The sequence below is a fragment of the Mastomys coucha genome, unplaced genomic scaffold (assembly GCF_008632895.1).
Source record: "Mastomys coucha isolate ucsf_1 unplaced genomic scaffold, UCSF_Mcou_1 pScaffold13, whole genome shotgun sequence".
NCBI classification, from domain to species: Eukaryota; Metazoa; Chordata; class Mammalia; order Rodentia; family Muridae; genus Mastomys; species Mastomys coucha.
The window spans coordinates 39,672,989-39,695,963 of record NW_022196895.1 but is presented as its reverse complement, the minus strand read 5'-3'; the positions used below and the strand labels follow the sequence as shown (position 1 = coordinate 39,695,963).

The 22,975-nt window shown below is 40.0% G+C and overlaps 1 protein-coding gene across 5 annotated transcripts in view; it reads left to right on the top strand.

The window, feature by feature from the left end:
* Positions 1–22,975, top strand: part of Jakmip2 (janus kinase and microtubule interacting protein 2) — a 157,529-nt gene that overhangs the window by 23,077 nt on the left and 111,477 nt on the right. For 2 of the 5 annotated variants that reach the window (XM_031365598.1, XM_031365596.1), the window contains exon 2: positions 12,959–13,108. The exons of the other annotated variants lie outside the window; for them this stretch is intronic. The gene's annotated coding sequence lies outside the window, so the exon portion shown is untranslated. The remainder of the gene's footprint in view (positions 1–12,958; positions 13,109–22,975) is intronic. 5 annotated transcript variants of the gene reach the window in all.

Genomic DNA, 22,975 nt, shown 5'->3' with positions numbered 1-22,975 from the left:
CTGGGCACTATTGGAGAGCCCTTCCTCCCTCTAGCTCCACATGTCAGTCCTCTCTGGAAACACACACAAATACAGAGGAGTGTGACACTCATCCCACGCATCCTTAATGGAGTCCAGTTATACCTGAGTTCTGCTCTCACAGGCTCTGCAGTGCTCATTGATATAGAAGTTATTCCTTGTAGGCTTCAGATGCAAACGGAGAAAACTCAAAAGTACTATTTCTATAAAACTCTGTGTGCCTGTATGTACAGTGCCAACAATTATATTCAATAAACCTTAAACCTTTCTTGATCTGATTTTATTATTGCCACAGCTTTTGTGTGTGGTGTATGTGTGTGTGTGTGTGTGTGTGTGTGTTTGCCTTTGTGGACCTCCATGGAGGCCAGAAATTGATGTTTTCACATCCTTCATCAGTGTCTGTGGCCTCCCTGCCTTTGTTTGTTCATTTTTGTTTCTAAGGCAGGGTTTCTAACTGAACTTGAAATGCCTCGTATCAGCTAAACTGTCTGGCCAGCCGCAGCTGCATTCACCTCCAGCAGAGGTTACAGGCAGGCACCACAATTCCCTCAACTGCCCTTCCTGTGGATGCTGGAATGCAGACGTGGGTCTTCACACTTGCCCAACAAATCTGGGTCTTCCTTCTTTTCTTTTTAACTTTGTCTGTAAAGCTTTTTTTTCTCCCGTCTCCTATGTACATGAGTTATTTTGGGAAATATTCATATGATATGTGTATTTTAATCTCATGCTTTAAAATGCATTTAAAATAGAATAACACTTATCCAGATTATGACCTTTTAAAAGTCAGTAGCTACTAGAATTTTAAACATCCATGCCCATGATGCCATTTTAAAAAGCTTCTTCATTATCTCTATAGCGTAATCCATTTCCATTCTCACAGTAGGAAAGTTCCTTTTCACACGGAACATATAACCTTTTTACTGTTTCTAGACCTTCTCTCCTTAAAGATTTAATGTTGAGTGTGTGTGTATCCATGTCTTGGGTACCTATGTGAGTCAGGTGCCTGTAGAAGCTAGAACAGGTGTCAGTTCCCCTGGAGCTTGAGTTATGGGATGTCGTTAAGTCTCTGGCCATGGGTGCTAGAAAAAGAACTAGGGTGCCCCATAAGCACTGTGAGTCTCTTAAGCATTGCATCCCATGCCTGTGATGAGAATGCTCAATTTCAGATAAAAATTACAGATTTAAACATTTGAGGGTCACTGAAATACTGTGATTCTGAGAGGAAAGCTGTTTAACCTTTCTTAGGTTGCTCTATACTTAGCTTATGTATAGAAGCATACTTTTCCTGTTAAGGTGGTAGTTAAGATGAAGTTAACTAGCAGTGGAGAGGTCAAATGCAAAGATACTGGGGTCAGATTTCTATTTTAGCTTCCATATCTGTTGTTTGTGTGACCAGACATGTGACCTAATCTCTGTACCCCAGATTCCTTGGGACTCAAATGGGAATGATGATGGTACCCATATAAAGTAATCTTGTGCAGTTTTAAGTATGTTAATATTTATGGAATTATCATAAAAGTGCTGGCATATATTAAATCTACATGAGTGTTTATTAAGGGTATAAGGAGTTAATGCAGAGGTTGATATTTACCACCAGGAGTACCACATTGTCATGCAGAGTTTCTGTATGCAAATAACTATGTATTTGCCAGTTCTTCTCTTGCTGCATTGGTGGAGAAGCCCTGACTTGTGAGATTTTCTGAAAATTTATAACTTCAAAAATATTATAAAAAGCAGGCAGTATTGAATATTAAAGGAAGTAATAAGTGTCTATGCTCTTCTGTAACTCTTTAGTAACTCATGTTTCCCTAAAGCTTGCCTATGACATGTATGCTGTTATAGCTAAATTATATTCACTTTGTAGACATGCCTCATATTTTCACCATAGGAATACCCCTGAAGCTCTTCAAGTCAGCAAAGAACCTATGGGTTCTGTTTATTTACTCTTATCTCAAGGCCTTTTCCTTTGAAATTGAATTATCATTTCCCAGAATCACTCACTCTCCCCATCTTGTATGGATTATTCACATAATCCAGCAAATATACATTTTTACCTTATTTTCTTATTAACACTCCCACTATGTGCAAGGACCTGGGTTCAGTCTTTGGTACTTGAAAAAAATCCCCTACTCCCAAAACTAATAACATTATACAAACCAACATGCACACACACACACACACACACACACACACACACACACACACACAGAGAGAGAGAGAGAGAGAGAGAGAGAGAGAGAGAGAGAGAGAGAGGGAGGTACTGCAAAACATAAACCAGGTCAGAATTTCTCTCCTAAATTGTGTAATAAGTACAAAATTCTTGTCAAAATTTACGAAGCCCTAATAACTTACTTCATACATCTCTCCATTGTTATGAAAACTTTATCTTCAATTCTTTTTTCTCAAAGAAGTTAGCTAAGATTCAAGTAAAGCAAAGTGATGAGAGAGAAGAAAAGAAAGAGGAAGGGATTGATTTCAGAATGGGTGGACCTGACACGAAAGGAGTAGTAGCCTATTGAGTTCTGTGTTATAGATTTTCAGGATGTGGTTATGAATATTTATAAGATGTATAGAATAACCATAAGGGTAAAGTTAGCCTTTTACTCTGTTAAAGAGTGAACTGGATCTCCCTTTTAGGATATTTTCCCCATGGTCTTATTGAAAGCTAAAAAGGAGAGGGGTGAAAGCCAAAACATGAGTGATAATATAATAAAGCTGAGTCTGTTTGAGGACACAGAACATCATTAGTTCTTCTGTGTGGAAGCTGGGAGAGAGCCTTAGCATCTTAACTTTCTATTCTGATGGAACAAGCCTACATGCAGCTTCAAGGAGGCTTAACCATAACACTCACCGTACTTTAACCTCCATGAGGCCTGATGCAAAGTCCTCCTTTCCTCACATCTAGCCCCTGTCCATACAGTCCTTGTGTGCTCCTTGGTCTCTTCTTCACACTCACTTTCCACACACTTACTTGGTACCTTCTTCTCTCACCATTCACAGTGCTTCTGTCACTCAAACCACAGCATAGATATCCTCACCTTTAGAACTCCCCTCAGTGTATCCAGTCTATAAAAAGCCACAGCCACCCTTTCCACGTCACACTATCTGATGCTTCTCAAACTCTCTACTATAGTCCCCTCATCTCCCTGAACCTTAGAACCACGTTCTAAGAGTAAGCGCACAGCTCTGTGGGGAATGCATTATCTAGGATAGAGGCACTGCAAACTACTCCACGTGTGACTATGTACACCACAAAACTCACTTCAAACGCAATGCTATAGTGGACGAGGGATGTCTTATCTACTCAATAAGACATTCTGGAAATTTTCTTCTTTTCCTCTCTTATTTCCATTCTCCCCACCTCCATTGTATCCTCCTTCCTTTGTCCTTCATCATTGTTAAGTCATATTGAAAAAACACCACAGGAATGCATTAACAACAAAAAAACGTCCTGTTAATTATCTTCCTGGGTAATAGATGTCAGGTTAAACAATCATAAGACCCTCTGTAACCCTTAAAATATGTTGCTTCTCTCTTTATCTTTAGAGATCTTTATCGCTGAAAGTAAAAGGAAGGTGTAAAGAGATGGAGAGAACTTTCCAAGAACAATAGAGCAGATTATACACTTTTCAGAAACACATAGAGGACTTGATAGATCTCTTGATATGTAGAGTTGTTTATCACAGCAACTTAGTTTATCAAGGCTGGAGATATAGCTCAGTGATATTGTACTAGCTTTTATAGAGCTTTAAGCTTGATCCTCAGCACCCGCAAAAGAACACTAAAAGTTTATGAGAAGTACACTTTCCAAAGGTCTCACTTGGGACCTTCGTTCCTTCATGGGTTTAGTTTTGCATGCATATATAGACTTTTGCTGTGTTCTAATGAGATTGGTATTACACACAATATTAACATTTTTAGAGTCAATTACTTTGAGCATTTTGCTTTCTAGTTTACTTTCTGCTCCTGTGAAAAAACACTGGCCAAAACTAATTTGGGGAGGAAAGGGTTTATTTGGCTTATATTTTCCCCATCACAATCCATCATTAAAGGAAACCAGGTCAGGGATTCAAGGCAGAAACATGCAGCCAGGAACCGATGCAGAGACCATGGAGGGGTGCTGCTTACTGGCTTGCTCCCCAGAGCTCGATCAGTCTGCCTTCTTATGTAACTTAAGACCACCTACCCAGAAGTGGTCCTACCCAGAAGTGGTCCTACCCAGAAGTGGTCCTACCCAGAAGTGGTCCTACCCAGAAGTGGTCCTACCCACATCAAGCTGCTCTCTTACATCAATCAAGAAAATGCCTGACAAATGTGCCAATCCGATGGAGCCAATTTCTCCATTGCTGTTGCTTCTTCTCCGATGACTCTAGCTTTTGTCAAGCTGACAAACAAAACCAACCAGGAGTTATTTGATGTTTCTATAACTAAAACATGTTTGGAAGTTGTTGTTTATTCAAAGATCTGGTCGTTCGTTGCAACCTGGAACCTATTCTGACATATGGCATACAGGTTATTTAAGTTATCCAGAATAATTTTCTTTGGTCCATTTCATATTAAATTTGTACTTTCAAAGAAGTTATTTTTACCCTCTCTTTAAATTGGATTTCATTTACATCTTAGCCATTACTTACTGAGACTTCCATTGCAGATAGAAATTAGTTAAATCTTTTAATTGATACACTGCTATGAACTTTTCTATAATGATTTAGGTAAAGTTGTAAAATTGGCAACCACTGGGTGACATTCTGATAACCCCAGCACTTCTTTGCTCTCATTCTTGGCCTAGTAGCAGTGCTGTCAGAGGGATTATCAGAGACCTTTATTTTTTTCTGAAACCTATAAAGCTATTTGTTGATATACCTACTTTATACAACTTCTAAGATGAATATTTTTTTTTTGCCAGTTGATGAGTTTAATGAAATTCAGAGTGACATTGGCTCCCGAAGTAAATACTACAAAATATTTTAAACTTGTGTATTTTGAATGTTAATTATTTTAATAGATAAATCTGCTTCCTTTTTAAGTTAAAAAGGATGTGATATGGTTTTTATTTGAGTTTTTAGAATTCCAGGTAATATTTAAACAAATTAAAATTTGTATTGTTACTTGATATATTTGAAAAAAGCAAAACAACAGAAAAAACTTTGGATTAAAGTAAATCCCAAAGTTTTCCAATTTTCTAATATATCTTTATTAAAAGTAAATATACTGTATTAATGCATTGTAGAGTGACTAATACTTAACATCAGATACAAGTCTATTACCCCTGCAGGATTCTAAAAAGTTGCTAACAACATAGATTAATGTATTTAATTCTTACTGAAGGCCTGGCACGTTACTAAATGTCCCCAATTATTATCTCTCTGGGTTTCTACAGTTTCTCTGACCGGCAGGTATTCTAGGTATTACTGTGATTGTTCACTTCACAGATGAACAGCCAGGGTCTGAGGAGCACACAGCTAGCTAGGTTCAAGCTTAGGGTCAGAGCCAGGATTCACCCACACCCTTGTGATTTAGTCTGGCTACTATCCCTGACTGAGCTGATTTGAACAGGCCCCGTCATTTGGAAAAAGATATGAGTTTCTCAAAGGTTTCCTCTAGACTTGGGTGCAACTATCGGTACTAGCTTCAGCCGTTTGCGTGTGTAGGTGGTCTCCTAAGGCCACACATTCTATTCCTCCCACGGAGATAGTAAGAACTTCCATTTGTGAAGATCTCCTCCCTCCTCGCCACGGTACACCTCACCAGAGAAAAGGACCATAGAGAGATAACCACCGCCACAGGTGCACCTCTGGCTCTTGGATTCTGCATTTGTAAGTGATAGATTAGTTTCTTTCTTAGTTCGGAATACTCAGTGACCTTTAAACAATGTAAATTATGTGAAAGGAGTAAAAAAAAAAAAAAAAAAAAAAAAAAAAAAAAAAAAAAGACCAAGGAAAGTTCAAAGCATTTATCGAGCACCTATTGAAAACTGTGATGAAGTCTAGTGGCTTCTGGGACACAGGAAGTGCAGCGCTCCGTTTCCATCTGTTTCCTTGCTTGCCTTCTCCCACCTCCTCGCTTGCATGTCTGTTGTTTTGTTCACTACTGCTCACCTGCGTTAACAGATGGTCAATCCAGAGACAATGGCTGCACTGGGGGTGGGGAATAAATCCCAGGCTATTTATATTCAGTCATATCTACAGAAAAGTATGTTCAGCCCTGTTCAACCCTATTTGGACACCAGAAAAATCGAACACCGGGTAATAGTTGTTCGCTCTCTTTTTCTCCTCCTAGTCTCTTTTCCAGTGACCTGTCCCTATCTCCCTTCCATTGAGGTGAGCTCCCACAGACACCTGTCTTCTGGAGATTTATTAAACCTCATTCATAATGCTATTATAAATCCTGAACAAAAGAATAAATGCAACCTATCATGTCAAATAGGTTCTTTTCTGTTAAATGTTTATGGGCAGGACAACATTTTATGAATGAAGGTCCCTTCAAAAACAGAAACCTCAGAAAATAAGTATGCACAGAACTTAGGCTATTTGGTCAGTACGCCCTGATCTTTATGCGCAGCAGGGTAAAGCCAGGGCAGGAGCTTCCCTGACAGTTTTCTTCGATTTTTACTAAGTCAAATGGTTTTTCCTGTAATTGGCAACATGAGTGAAATACGTCTTTTATATAATTTTATTTCTCCATGAAAATTCAGTCATTGTGATATCTAAGAATAATCTCAAAAAGTAGTGTATTTTGAAAAGTAATCATTTCTAACAAGTAGGGTTTAATTTAATTCACAGCAGTCAAATGGCAATCTCAGTCAATAGTCTTGATATAAAACTCATTGAAGCAGATGTATTGCTTTCTTCTCTTCACACTGATAAACTCATCAGACTTCCACATGGATGTCTCATTGAAAAGTATTCCATGTGCCTTTTGTTAGCACACAGAACACACACACACACACACACATACACACACACACACACACACACACACATTCAGATTAAGTTAAATGAGCTCTGCTTTCACTGTGAGTCCTTGAATTTAAGAAGGTTCAATTTTCTCATGCCAACCAAGACCTTAATTGTGTAGATAAACTAATTGTAAACACAATCATGCCTTCTTTCCTAGTTTCAGTCAAAGAACAATGATGCTGCAGAGGCATTGGGGAGAGGACCCAATACCAAGTTAAATGTTACGGTCAATATCCATGCCTATTGGAACCATGACTGCTGTTAATTTTCCATTGTAGGATTTCAGCTCCACACCTTTCCTGAGTGTAGACACTTTTCCATTTATTATGTTTTATGAATCTCCATAATCAAGCTATGTCTCCCATATCTCCGATTATTTTCTCTTGATTTTCCCATCTGAACATGAGTGGGCCTTTCATTCATATTATGAATTTGCAAAATTCAAGCTGTCAGTCACTCCACTTATAATCCTGTAATCTGCGGTGTCACTGGTGGTGATGCCCGACCTGCTTTAGGCATTGTTTTGTTTTGTTCATGAGATGGAGTCTTACTTTGTAAGCTTAGTTGGCCTGAAACTTCTAATGTATGTAGACCAGACTGGCCTTGAACTTAAAATGGTCCTTCTGCCTCTACTTCTCAAGTATGGGGATTACAGGCACGCTTAACTTATTGGATCATCGTGAGAATGTGTTATATGTTCATGTTTGATAATTTCTTGTGATGGACTTTGTAGCTGTTAGCTTCTTTCAGCTAGAATGTACTTCTTCATACACCTAGATGTCAATAAAGAAGGCCAGGAGCCAATTGCTCAGGAGAAAAAGGCAGATGTAGGAAGGGGAGGGTTTTTTGTTTGTTTGTTTGTTTGTTTGTTTGTTCATGTAAGGTCTTAGGGAAGCTAGGGCTTGCAGCCTCTGCTATGGGCAGAGGACAAGAAGGTTGGTGGGGGTTAGCTCATAAGTTTAGGGTGGGAGGAGAGTTTCAGGAGGAGATTCTGCAACCAGCAACTGTGTCTAGCCGGCAAGTTCTAAAATAATAAAGCTGTCTGTCTTTCCTTTATTCACTGATTCTAGGGCCTTAGGAATGGGCTGGTGGAATGGTAAGGTGATTAAAGAGAGAGGCCAGGTTGGAGCTGGAAGCAGCTGATTCCGGAGCTAAGCCAGGAGGGGCTGGTAGCATGGTCACAGCTCCCAGGCTAAGACAATAGTATGCTTATACAACTACATACAACACCTAGAGCCCAGAGCAGCTCTAGTCAGCATTAATGCAGGAGCAATCCTCTCCATGTCTCTTTCTTAGGCCTGGATTTCTTCCATCTCTGCGTCTGTTAACTCATTATTAATTCCTGACTCATCCTGCAACATTTCTACTATAGTATGTTTCTCCATATATTTATTTATGAATTATCTCTCTCAATGGACAGCTCTATGCTGATGGGTGTGGATAATGGTCCATTCACTTTGTATGCTGGAATAGAGCATAGAATCTGGAGTATAATTGGCCCTGAGTAATCATTCCCCTAACTGGATTGTTAGAATTTTTAAGTGCTCAATTTCTTCCTTTACTACACTATTGGGGTTGTTGTGTTAAAAATTGAATCAATAAGCCAGTGACAGTGTCTTGTTTGTTTGGTTGGTTTGGGTTTTTTGTTTGTTTGTTTGTTTTTGGTTTTTTGGTTTTTTGAGACAGGGTTTCTCTGTGTAGCCCTGGTTGTCCTGGAAATCACTCTGTAGACCAGGCTGGCCTCAAACTCAGAAAACTGCCTGCCTCTGCCTCCCAAGTGCTGGGATTAAAGGCTTGTGTCACCACTGCCCAGCGTGACAGTGTTTTCTAATCTCCAATTTTTGTGAAATTAAATATTTAATTTAAGTGGAAGTCATCAACATGACTGCCAGCCTCCAAAGAAATAAACTCAATGGCAAGAATTCAACTGTATAAAGCAAAAAAACAGGCCAGAGAGCATCACAAGCCTGGTGACCTGAATTCAGTCCCTGGAGCCCACCACATAAGGGAGGAAAGAGAGAAAAATATTCACAAAGTTGCCACACACACACACACACACACACACACACACACACACTTTAAATGTTTTAAAATAGAACAACAGCAAACAAACAAACAAACAAAAATAGGAGAAACACTTAATGATCTTAGTTCCCAACTGTTTGGCAGCACAATGATGTCAGCTGGTGGCATCCTTGTGTTAGGAGAACTACAGGCAGCCATGAACCTCTCAGACAATATAATAGGATGCTTCACTGCAGGCATGAGGTAGGATCAGAATGGCTACAGTGTTCTTGACACAAAAGGCAAGTGCTTGTGAGCAGCAATTCTTGGCTATTGTGAGAAACATTCTCAGCAAAAGATGCATTCGGCTGAGCATACAGGGCAGTGATTTATAGCAGGCGCACTGGTTCTTATCAAGGCCGATTCACTTTTCTCCCACTAGAAAGGCCTTTGCTAAGTGAGCACTCATGCACACACAGTACACCGACAATCACAGACAGATGGACATCAACATCCAGACATACTTGCAGGGTGGAAGAAAATATGCTAGGGTCAGATCTTTAATATTTGCTCTAGAACACTGTTTTTTTCTAAAAAAAAAAGTAAGAAACCATAATTAACAAAGTAGATTTAAATTTTCTCTTGGAAAATCAAAGCTGGCAATTCTGTGTGCCACCATCTTCACAAAGAGCAGCACTCAGTGGCCATAAGGGAGCAATTACATGCAGGAAGGCTACACCACTTCCCTTAGTCGGTGGCTGCTCCTCTTCACTATTTATACCTCCTGATTTCACCTTGCAGGGTCAACATTTGCATCCTTCCTCTAAACCCAAGTTCCTAAGTCTGCCCATTAGCATATGGACTTCTATGCAAGCAAGCAGGACTTTTGTCAGAATGAGTAACATGATTTAATAACATAGTGTCTGATGCTGTAAGTTTTCTGTAAATGCGTTGAGCCATTGCTTTGGCTCAAAACCAAGACGTATTAAGCATCTACTATAGCCATTGATTAAGCATGACTTAGGCTTTTGAGGACAAGCATGATCCCCAACTTCAGACGGGTTTAAGGTCATTGTCTAGAAAAATGCTACTCCTTAAGCCTACGGGTCTGTGGACTTTACATTGTGAAGTGATAAGGTTAATGAACTCTTTGGGTTGCTTTTGGGGACCACTGTTCTGGAGTGGAGTGACAGAAACAGAGAGACCTTCCTGTGGAAAGATGGCCTGAAATGAACATTCTCCCAGAGTTCCTCTTGCCTGTCCTTCCTACAGCAAGGCTCCTCCCCCAGACCTCCCCGCCTCAGCAGATGGCTTTGCTATCTGCTCAGTTGTTCTAGCCCAAAATACTTCGATTCCTTTTTCTCTTCCCCTCTATCTCCCACTAATTCATTAGCAGATTCCATCAGCCCTTCATGCAAAGCATGTCCTAGATCTGTCCACCCCCCACATCTGTGCCACCACCAACTACAGTGGAACAGCCACGGCCACCTTTTTTACTGGATAGCTAACTGCACAGCCTACCGGCTGCTTCCACTCAGCAGACATGCTCTGCGAAGGTCGAGAATGTAAATATTTTAGATTTGTGGCTCTATGTATCACACCACTGAAATATCTCCTTGTGTCCCCAGAACAATTACAGGCAGTTCTTAAATGGTCAGGCATAACCATGTCCCAGTATTTATTTATGAAAACAGGTTGTAGGCGGGGTTCAGGATAACAAGCTTTTTGAAAATAGAATTCAGACCCACGTTCCAGAAATGGCTTCTCCAGCACTGAGGATGGACCCTGACCCCTCCTGACCTTCTCCTCTTGGGACCATTTTTGTCCCAACCATTTTTTTTTAATCCTTCATCTTGAAGTTTAGACCCAACAAGCTAATTCCTCATACAAGGCCTCTCTATACTAATTGCTCAGAGTTTTCTTTCCCATGTTAGCATAGCCAGTCCCTTCCCTGTACATGTCTCTCCTGAGAGGAATTCCCCACCACAACCTGGTCTCCCTCCAAGTCGCAATTTAAAGCCACACGTCCTCCTATTTTATGCTCTTTTCTGTGTCTAGCTTCATCAGAAATGACCTCATTGTCAGCTGGCTTATTTTGTGCTGTGAACTGTGTGGGGCTGTGAGGGCAAACTGAGGGCAAAGTCAGAGGCTTCCGTTTTCCTGCTTAAGTACAGGACTGCATTGAGCTCACAGGCTTCAAAGGGTCCATAGTACATCACACCAGACCCTACTTTCCTCTGCTCCCTTTAACCAAAACCCGCCAAGTGCGACTTACCTAAGAATACTCAATGGAAAAAGCCACTGAGCCAGAAAGAATTTGAATTTCAGAAGAAAAAGGGGTATTGTCTATTTGTAACAAAGACCCTGTTTTACTGCTAAGTACATTGCTGGCTATGTGGCTTTTTTTTCCCTCCTATGGCTCTTGTCCAAGCATGATGCCTAGAGGCAGGTACTTCAGAGAGACATTGCTAATAAAGAGAAACTCTAAAAGGAAGGTTATATTTGGGTGTGTTAATTGGTTTTCTTTTTGTCTGCAGTATTAAGTCACGAAGACCCAATGGCATCTTCTGGACTTTAAAAGAAGTGGAAGGCCTTTCTCCATTCTTCACTAGTACATATAACTTTATTTCAGGAGGGTAGTGAGTAGTTTGCTCAAAGGCAGTGTGCTGGACTGCTCAGGCTAAAGAATGAGTAGCTGTAGCAACAGACATGTGCTTTCTCACTGTTTTGAGAGACAGCAAAGGCCATGCCATCATGATAGCGGACTGCTTGGCTGCAGATAGCCACCTTCTCATTGGGCCCTTGGGTGGCCTCATCCTTATGGACTAGGGGACAGCTCTCTGACCACAAGCTGTTTCTTCTGCTCATCAGATGTCAGCACCAAATCCTGTGCTCACCTCAAGAGCAGTAATGGCTAGTTTATTCTGAAGCCAAATATGAGTGGCCATGGCTGAAGAACAGAAGGATAAGTCACTTCCAGTACTCCATTGCAATGTGGTAGGAGTTGCATGAAGCTTTATGGTAAACCAGAACACTTTTGAACACATCTGTGGAACTTTGCAGTAGGCAGGCTGTAGAAAGCAGGGGGATCTTTGCAGTGGGTCTCAAGGGCTTGCTGATACACTGTTGGCTTTTGCTTGGTGGAAATTCGTTGTTTGTTAGTACATTTAGAAATAATTTGCCTAATAGTCTCAAGGATGAATGTTATCTTAAACAGTGGAGTGGGGCTAAAGCTATCCCAAGATAATTTGTCTCTGGACTTCCAACATCTCAGCTCTCCACAATCATTTATGTTACAGTCAATTGGCCTTTGGAAATCCTAAACACAGCTGTGGTGTTTTTCAGGGATCCCCAGTTCACAAGACTGGGGTCTCATGATTGTGAATTCTACGTAACCTTAAATTCTTTCTCTTTTAAAATGGATTCTTTTAACTTAGCATACAAGATAATTTATGGGTTTTGTTGTAACCTTGGTTACTTTCTTGAAGGACTGCTCTCTAAATCCAGTCACATTGCAGGCTAGGTTAGAGCTTCCCATAGGAATCTGGTGGGAGCACAATCCAGTCTGTCAACTGAGCAACCTCCAAATGCGGCAGCTTCGTGTATTATGGGTTTCTTTATTAAAGGAGCTCTCTCTCTCTCTCTTTCTCTCTCTCTCTCTCTCTCTCTTTCTCTCTCTCTCTCTCTGTGTGTGTGTGTGTGTATGTATGTAGGTGTGTGAGAGAGAGAGAGAGACAGAGACAGAGAGATGCACCGACAGTATGTGCATGAGAGAGAGAGAGAGAGAAAGAGAGAGAAAGAGAGAGAAAGTGAGTGAGAGACAGACAGACAGACAGACAGACAGACTTGGCGAGATGAATACCATAATAGTGTTAGTGTCTTTTTCGGGCAATCTTTGTGCTATCTTTTTGTTTTTGTTTGTTTTTTATTGACTCTCCTTTTTCACCAATTCTAAACTCACAACTTTTTCTAAATAGGAGATGAAAATTTCTACAAAAATGATTGCTACATCTGAAATCCAGTTTCCCAGTGAGGTGCGAACAAAGGATTGTCTTCACTGGGAGACCTTTGCCTTTTTCACACTTCTTAACAACACAAAGCATCCATTGAGGATTGAGTCCCTTGGGGTAAGAATGAAGCTGTTTATCACAAAACGGCTGTGCTCCCACTAACTTCTTAGAAACTTGCCCTTTCAGGGCATTTGCTATTCCCTCATCATCATGTATATGAATTTTATAATATTTGTCCTAAACCTTGAGGAAGATCTTAGATGTAGGAAAGAAAAGTTACTGGGATGATTTAAAAAGTTTAAAGACATGACCTAAAATGAATGTTTTTATTTATAAGCTCAACTTTATTTAGTCCTTAATCTGGATGTATCACAATCTTAAATGGTATTCATTAATATTTACATTGTATTAGCAACCATTTTTGTAGAAAATTTCATTTCCACTTTAGAAAAAGCTCCAATCCCAATAACAATTTTATGAAGGAGGCATTTTTTTTAACTTTATGTATGTGTATATTTGTGTATGTGTATTTATGTGAATGTATGGCATGTATGTTCAGTGCCTTCAGAGGGCAGAAAAGAGGCATCAGATCTCCTTGATCTGGGTCACAGACAGCTGTGAGCTACCCTATATGAATGAGAACTGGGACTAGAATTAGAGTAGCAAGTGCTAATTTCTGAGCCATCTCTCCTGCCCAGGGGATATTATTATCTTGCATTTATAGATGGAGAAGATGAGACAGGTAGCAAAACAAACAAAAGATGATCAGTAAGCTTTATGCATGACACCAACTTAGGTCCAATTTCACTTTACTTAATGTGAAAGTTTCATTTAATTTATTAGTTATCCAGAGAAAAATGAGCTTGAAACTATTGTCTTAGTTAAGTGTGAGTAGAGATACCAAGCATTGTCTAAGAACCATTTGTTTCCCCATAATCAAACTTCCATTGTCAAGTTCATCCATTCAATGCTGAATAGGTGTTTATTGTATAAAAAACTCAGGTAGGCAGTGCTGAGTTGGGCAGGGTCCTGATCTTGTTATCTCTGACAGTTTGGCAAGTCTATCTGCTTTACACACAATAACAAAGTCCTAAATGACATTCAAACCCTAAAAGACACCAGTAGTCACTTCACCTGGGCACAAATTGATTCCAGTAAATCTGGCTTTGTGGACCTGCTCTGCCACCTGAAAGAAGCTTTTAATCAGGTCTGAAGCAAAGTTTCCCTCTCTAGTAAATGATGGTGGTGGTCCCTGCTTGCTAAAGCAGCTGTGAGTTGTGTGACAACCCATGATTAGTGTTGAGTGCTACACACAGCACACAGTAAAAACACAATAAATGTTAGCGACTATGGTCTTGCTCATATTGTTTAACTCTCAAGAAAATTAGTAGTTCTAAAACAAAGACGAGGGAGAGAGAGAGAGAGAGAGAGAGACAGAGAGAGAGAGAGAGAGAGAGAGAGAGGCAGAGAGAGAGAGAGAGAGAGAGAGCTTCAGAGTTCACAGCTTTATCTATCCACTGAGTATGTTGCTTAGCAGTTGTGTAAATGTTCACGTTTCCAACCTTCCTTAGCCTCAGTGGTCCTGTCTCTTGTGTGGGAACACTGATATCTACCTCATGGCCGTCCATGAGGTGTGACAGCACCAGTGCTTATGGTTACAGTTACACCACACTGGGAATTCTTCAAAGTTACCTGTGGAATTAATTGTTTCAGATAATCTTCATAGCAACTTTATCAAGCATTAGTCCTGTTATCATGCCACATATGTCACATAGAAAGCCGCTAGCTTTTACACATTGGTTTTAGCCAACTTATCTCCATTTATGGGAGAACACAAAAAAGCCCAGAACATAAATATCTATGTGCTTACAGATAATCTGTGGTGGAGCCAGAATTTGAATGCTGGCATCCTGCAGTCTGTACATTATACTGTGCTTTCTCACTTTCTAAGTAAATCTATGAAATCTACAGCACAGTTCTTGGGAAGTGCCAGCATTCAGTAAATGGTCCTGATTACTGCTAGAAAGTATGGGGAAACAGTTCTCCAGACGAGGTAAGTTATAGCTGCATCTTGGGAAAAAATATATGAGAGCAAGCCCATAGTTACAGAATTCCAGGTGAAAAAAGTGTATTCACATATAAGTGTTCAAGAGAGGGCAAATAGTGTATGCAAAACACAGAAACAGGAGAGCAGAGGGCATCTATGGGAAAACAGCGGGGGTTAAGTTTGTTTGAAATACATCCAGAAGAGATAGTCTGAGGCAATGGCTTGGAAAAGATAGGCTGGCATTTAACTTTGATTCATTTAAATCAAATGTGAGAAGTCTGGTGAGAAGTTCGTTTTGACTTGGAGAAGGAGGAGTTCTCAAAAAGTCACTGTCATGACATCTAAATCTGGCATGAGGGATGTGACAAAGGGGAGGCTAGTCAAAATCTACTGTTGATTACGGAGCAGATAATGAGTTCCCAAATCCAGTGACCACAGGACTATTTCAAACAGAGGGCCTCCTGCTTATGTCTTTTTTGTTGCTGTTGTAACTCTCAGTTGTCCATACTAGACTCCAAAGTTCCTAGGCCAGTTGCGTCCAGTTCTGTAATTATGTTCTTTAGCATGTTTAATTTGCCCTCAGAACAGAAACGGCATATGGAATATGCCCTTGCAAATAATGTTTTAAGTATTTTGTCTTGTGGAGACGTTTATACATGTTCCATTTAACATTTACTGTGGTAAGAATGGAGGGTAGTCTGTGTCCCTCAGTTTTCCACTGGGTGAGCCTTTTCCCTGATTCTAGTATGGCATATTATAGCACAGTAGAAGTTTTAGAATCTCTGCGGGGCACAAAGTATACGCATGGTGGCATATGGACAATCAGGAGGTATTCATGTGTATGCAGGGTCTTTCTCTTATCTGTGAATTTATGCTGTCCAGCCTTCAATGGAGCCTCATAGTGGGTCACTTTTTGTTCCTGGGATGCTGGACCTGTTGAAGACTATGAAGAGAGCGATTCCATCTCTTGCTTTGATGTACTCACTGAGAGTACATGCTTACTTGCTTGTTACCGTCCAGCGGTAACCATAGGGAAGGGTTGTTCTGGAATATGGAGTCAGGAGAAAATTGGCTAGCCATAATTAATCTTACCTATGTGGAAGGCACCTTAAAAATTAGACAACAGATGTCATCTTCCATTTTTTAATGAATTCTTTGTTACAAGCCAACAGGTAGAATAGGTGAAGCAAAACCCCTCCCCAAAGTTAGTCAGCATATAGGCCCAATCAGCAGCTTCTTTGGTCTCTGTAGAGGCAGGACTTCCGAGGTAACTGGAACCAGGAGTGAGGCGTGGCAAATAGCAGGAGGTGGGCAGAGAGGTGTGGTTATGAGAGGCAGGCAGGGTCTGAAGAATCAGCCCTCAAGCCAGGAGGGTTACACTTGCTGACATCATTTTTAACATATTCTTATGTGTGTTTATTTGCACATGCATATCTGTGTTTGCGTGTAAGCACACCACACATTTAGGTTTGAATGTTTGGAGCTATAGTAATCACGATACAACTTATGATAAAGCAAACAACTACAATACCAGGTCACCAATCATAAAAAGATAACATGTGAGTAACAGTAATTGTCAATCAATTTCTATGGGCATTTCAGTGTGCTTTCCATTTTCAGAGAAATTAAATTTGCGTTCAGATGTTTGTTTGTTTGTTTTTGTTTTTGTCGAGACAGGGTTTCTCCGTGTAGCCCTGGCTGTCCTGGAACTCAGAAATCTGCCTGCCTCTGCCTTCCAAGTGCTGGCTGGCCTGGAACTCAGAAATCTGCCTGCCTCTGCCTTCCAAGTGCTGGGATTCAAGGTGTGCACCACCACTGCCCTGCTTAGATGGTTTTTTGAATGTGTACGTGAATGTGGGTTTAGCCTGTGTGTGTAGGTGTCTATGTATGTGGACGCCAGAGGATACCCTTGCATGTCATTCTTCTGAAAGCAAGTTTTGAGACAAGGTCTCTTACTGATCTGAAATCCACACATTGGCTTAGGCTGGCTAGCCAGTGATCCAGGGTTCCATCTGTCTCCACCTCTCCAGCACTGTGATTATAAGCACTCAGCACATGCCAACTGTTCACATGGATTCTGGTGATTAACTTCAGGTCTTCATGCATCTGAAGCAATCACTCCCCCAACTGATCTCCTTAGCCCCAACAATTCATTTTTATACCAATGAACAAAAGAAAATGTATGAGTAAATGAAGAGGAATTCGTTTTGCAATTGGTGTTCTAACAAGTGTAGGTTTTATTCTATAGCAATGGAACTCATGTTTCCTAAGTGATTTATGTGGTTAATGTTACATATAAAGATAAACTACATAGTTTATATCTCCTGTTTATAGCTTCATTGTATTGTACATATTCCCATATTCATACATAAAATTAGTTTATTACACATATGAGAACCCAAATTCCTAGAAGAAGAGTAGTTGATCCCAATAAATTTTCTAGTTGATAAATTGGAATCTTCTGTGTTAATTCCATTCCTGATTTCCATAGATATAACTAATGTCAACTTGAATGTTTCATATTTTGTCAATGCTGAAGATCAATCTAAGACACCACATATCCTGAGCAAGTGCTCTGTCAATGAGCCATATATATCAGGAAATATACATGTATGTATAAACACACACATAAATATCCCTCCATCACAAGGTTGTTCTCTGGAAAGGACTAAATGTGGAAATGTCCTTGAAGCTTGGTCATGCTCTGCTATACCACAATAGCATAGCATCCCCCCCCTTTTTTTTAACAGACTACTTCTTTTAAACTAAGTTTTCTTTTATATATTCCCATATTGGATTATGTATATTAAGTACTTCAAAATTTGATATCAGGCCTCCAGAATTCAACTTTCAAAAGCTTTTTCTATCATGAGCATAGCTAATAACAAAAAAAATTGATAGTAATTTATAAAATGTACATTTATATTAGCAAATGTGCTAGTCATTTTTTCTCACTGTGGCAAAACACCATGACCAATGCAACTTATAGAGAAAAGGGTTTAATTGAGGCTTATGATTCCAGGAGCGAAGAGTTCGTCATCATCATGGTGGGGAGGCATGACAGCAGGCAGCCACCGTGCCAGGTGCTGAGGGCTCACATCTTAAACCACATACAGGAAGCAGACATAGAAAGGAAAATCTAAATAGTCCGTCTTTAACCTCTCAAAGCTTACTTCCAGTGACACACTTCCTCCAGCAAGGCTATACTCCCCAAGGCTCCCCAAACTGGGGACCAAACATTCAAATGCCCAAAAGGATGTAGGATATTTGTCACTCAGACTGCCTCGTATATATTTAATTTATACTTTTTACAAACCCATTATCTATTTCTGTTATACTATGTAAAATTCCATGCAAATTTCTAAGAATGAAAATGAAGAACACTTTAAGGCTCTTTATGAGTGCTTACGAGAGTGTCTAAATGAATAAAAGTACAAAGGGAAATTCATCAAAAGCAGACATTAAACGTGATGCCCACAGTTTATAATAAGATGACCCTGTGGCTGTTGTGTTTTTCTCTAAAGGATGTAACTAGCGAAGCTGCTTCCTTAAAGCTCCTGGCAAGTAAAAGGGAAAGATCAGAGAATGTGTATTTCAGGTTCAAAAGCAGATATCAGAAATACAGTCACTAAAAATTAAAAGAGAAATGACTAAAGCCCATAAAAACAAACAAACAAACAAACAAAAACAAAAAGCAACAAAAGAGAAGATGAAACCTCCTTTACTGTTAAAGCCTTTCAGGAGTGCCACAAAAGAATGCATGCCTTGTCCTTTGTGGTACATCCTGAATCTATAAAGTGGTCTCAGCAGGTGGCTATCAGGTCATGGGCCATTATCCTGATGACTTAGAGACGACAAAGACAAAGACTTTTCTCCTTTTGGCATTCTCTATGAATAAAGCAAGAAATATCCAACAGAACTTGAAAATTGGGAATCATAAAACACTGAGGGGCTGAGGATCTGGTCTAGTCAATTACTCCAGTTCCAGGGGATCTGACACCCTCTTCTGATCTCCATGGGCATGAGGCACATACATGGTGCTCATATGTACATGCAATCAAATATGTGTAAAAAATTAAAGGAAAAGAATATAGGGTTTTTTTGCTTTTGTTTTTTTTTGTTTTGTTTTGTTTGTTTGTTTTTTTTCAACACAGGGTTTCTCTGTGTAGCCCTGGCTGTCCTGAAACTCACTCTGTACACCAGGCTGGCCTGGAACTCAGAAATCTGCCTGCCTCCCAAATGTTGGGATTAAAGGTGTGAGACACCACTGCCTGGCTAAAGATATAGTTTTATATAATAGTTTTATCTTTGTTTTCTACAGTAATTAACTTTTTCTGGTGGGTTCCTCCCCTGGTCAGTGTTGCTAACATAAATTTAACTTTCCATGGCTTGATTGTCTCTGTTCTGTCTAAACATTTATATTTAGGAAGTAGCCTACAAAGGGGCTGAGAACCTCTTTCCCATTGAGATCCTCACATTTGAGCTGGTGCTATGTTCTCATAAGGATCAAGACACAACGACAGAGATGCTGTGATATGGTTCAAAGACATCAGCCACTCTGAACCCTTAAATATTGACACCAGTGTAATTCCCTACAGCCTACTGTGAACTATAATTAGTTTTTCATAATGAATGCAACGACTTGTGTGGTAAGGAACACACCCTGTTATCGCTCTGCAGATTTTATATAAAATCTCTAAATAGATTTAGATATAATTGTTTGGGCTCTTTTTCAATTTTAACATGACTAGAGTCTCCAAAATGGAAGCGTTTCAGGATTTCCTGTGAGCACATATGTATGTATTAACATCAAAATCCAGTGAATACATTTTAAAATATGGGCATTTCCTAAATGTGGTCATATAAAGTTAGAAGCTGGTGGTTCCTTATAAAGGGTCCCTGCCTTCAAGACATCTGACCTGACATGTTAGAGAAGAAATTTTTTCTCTTTTCTGGTATACACAGTTTTATTTAAAAAAAAATTCACTAGCCACCCTAGATCCTCTTTAGCCAGCACTTAAAAACAGGCCAATTTATGGCATTAGTTCACTTATTTGTTTCATACACCACACTCAAAGATCTACCTCTCCTCTCTTAGCACTAGGTTTACAAGTGAACAAGTGTCTATGACCATCCCTGATATGTATTTGTTTTTATAACTTGGGTTTGAGGGAGCCAAGCTCAGCTCCTCAGGTTTTCAAGGAAATCTATTAACTGAAATCTCTCCCTACTCCCTGTACAAAATCTGTAAATCAGTCACAGTGAATGGGATTGGGATAGAATTCAGTGTTGGAATCCTTGACCAGCACAGCATACTTTAGGTTCTAGGTTTAGGCCCAGCACTGCAAAAGCAAAACTGGAAGCAACACCAACAAAATATAGAGTAGTGTCATATCCTCCAATCAGACAGCCTCTTTAGCAACCGTTTTGTAAGGTAATTGAGATATAATAAGAATAATGATAAAAATTAATCCAGCTTTATGTCTAATCTTGGTATTGTACAGAAGATGAAAAATGTACCAGGGCCATAAGTTTCCTTTAAGATCAAACTCTAATGCCTGCATTTGATTGTGAAGAACACACAGATTTGATTCAAGTAGATAATTTCTCCCATGTCTACCTATTGACGTCTCTGTTTTCAAGTGCCAGCAGCGTGTTTTATATTCTTTGGCAAGTCAGGCCCCTTCCACATGCAAGTCACTTTCAGTAAAATAGATAGCATTAGGTCCCTTTAGTATACTTGAGAGTGTTGAAGACCGCCAGCTTGCCTCAGACTACATTGCCCTGCTCTGAGCCTATCACAGCTCCACAGGCCTTACTATTCAGAGCAGGTCAGACAACCCTGGCTAAGCAATTTCCTTATCTAAGCCAACAGCCTGCAGGCCTGTTTCCTGCAGTGTCCGTACAAGGATTCATACAAATGGCATATGCAGGCCTAGCATGCTATCCCTTGTGTTTGGCACACAAGGACTGTGATTGATTACTTTCCTTACTCGAAAGGTTTCTCAAAGGAGAAAGCTAAATATCACAAGATAAGCTAGGAAATGGCCTGTGAAATTCTTGAGAATGGATGAAAATGTAGTCCTGTTTCAACTTCACAATGCTGTGGGTCAAGCCTTCAAAAATATGACTGTATGCCAAGCACTGTACTAGCCATTTTTCTAAGCCACTAAAGCATGCTTGTCAATGATCATTTGTTTCTGACACTCAAATAGTATAGTAACAATATGCAACTGGATGAACTGGCAAAGAGACACGTGGGGAGTGATTTTAAGTCATGAGTTTTGTAAGGGAACAATGAACTCGGCAACATGGGATGATCTGCAGCCGCTCTTGTAGACAAGCACTTCCAACATTTGTGGAGCACCAATGTTCTGCCTTCCTGGCCATGCTGCATGGTTAAATTAAATCTCCCAACTTTCTATTTTCTTAAACTATTTTACCTGTCTTTTACAAACAATTTTTACTCTGAAGCCTACTCTAGTTTTTGGCATTAAAAAAAGATTGGGGGTATGTGTGGGCATGTGTGCCCATGTGTAGAGGTTAGAAGATGACTTTCAGGAGTTGGTTTTCACCTTCTACCATGTAAGCACTGATGGTTGAACTGGCTTTGCTCAGAATATTGGAAGCTCCATGAAATAGAAATTTTGCCAGTCATTTTTCCTAGTCCTAATTCACAATGAATACCCAATAAACATTTACTAAATTTTTATGATGGAGGTCAAGTTGCCCCCCTTCTGGTTGTATTTAATATCTTGACACCAGATATTTTTGTATGTTTTTTTGTTTGTGTTTGTGTGTGTGTGTGTGTGTGTATTTGTGTGTGTGCCTGTGTGTGTCTTTGTGTTTGTGTCTATGTGTGTATGCATACATGTACATGTATATATGTGTATCAGTGTGTGAGAGCATGTATATATGAGAGAGAAGAGAGAAGACAGACAGAGACAGAGAGACAGACAGAGAGAGAGAGACAGAGAGAGAGACAGACAGAGAGAGAGACAGACAGAGAGACAGAGAGACAGAGAGACAGAGAGACAGAGAGAGAGAAAGAACTGCAGAGGGAAGCTAACTCTCCAAGGTTGTGGTACTGGAAAATGAGAGCAATAGGGATAGAGCAAGCAACCCTGCTGCTGGCTCTGCTTCCTCTAAGGTGTGTACCATCTTCTCTTTAGAGCCTTTTATTTCCAAAGAAGACTTTAATACTGACTCTTCTATATGGGGCATATGTGTGTGATGCTCAGAGTTTCATTCAGGGATCCCAGAGATGATATTCTCAGAAGCAGAAATAAAACCACTCTACCTCCTCCAGTTTTTGTCAAGGAGAACTCACTGCATAATTTTATGGAGGATCCTAGTTCCCCCCTTCCAGAACTCTTGGGCAGAAGTCCTGACCCCACCTAGGGGATTAAAGAGCAAGTGTGGTATGTGTTCCTCTGAGAACCTCTCTCGGAGGCAAACAGTAAACCACCCATCTCTTTCCCACCTGCAAACATTCTGTTCCCTGTAGAAAGTGTTCAGTGATGATGAAATTGCTTCTGAAGGTACACATTTTGATCTGCTGTCTTCCCTTCATTTTTAGCATCCCTTATACTTAAACTTTAGTAACACTTTACCATTAGTGGCCTTGTATTCATGACAACCATGCGACCTCACTAAATGTCAAAAGCAATCATGTGAGACAGCTGCTATTCTTACTTCAAATTTTCATATATGGATACTAAAACTTAGAATAGTAATTGGTTCACATTCATGTTTGATAAGTGATCTAGACAGGATATGATCCTATACATTACTCACTCCTCTTTCCAAGCTCTCTGTAGTTGGTGGAGTAAGAACAGCACCATAGGCTCATCTATCTGAATGCTTAATTGCATGGGAGTGGAACTTTTGGAGGATTAGAAGGATTAGGAATCATGGCCTTGGTGGAGGAAGTGTGC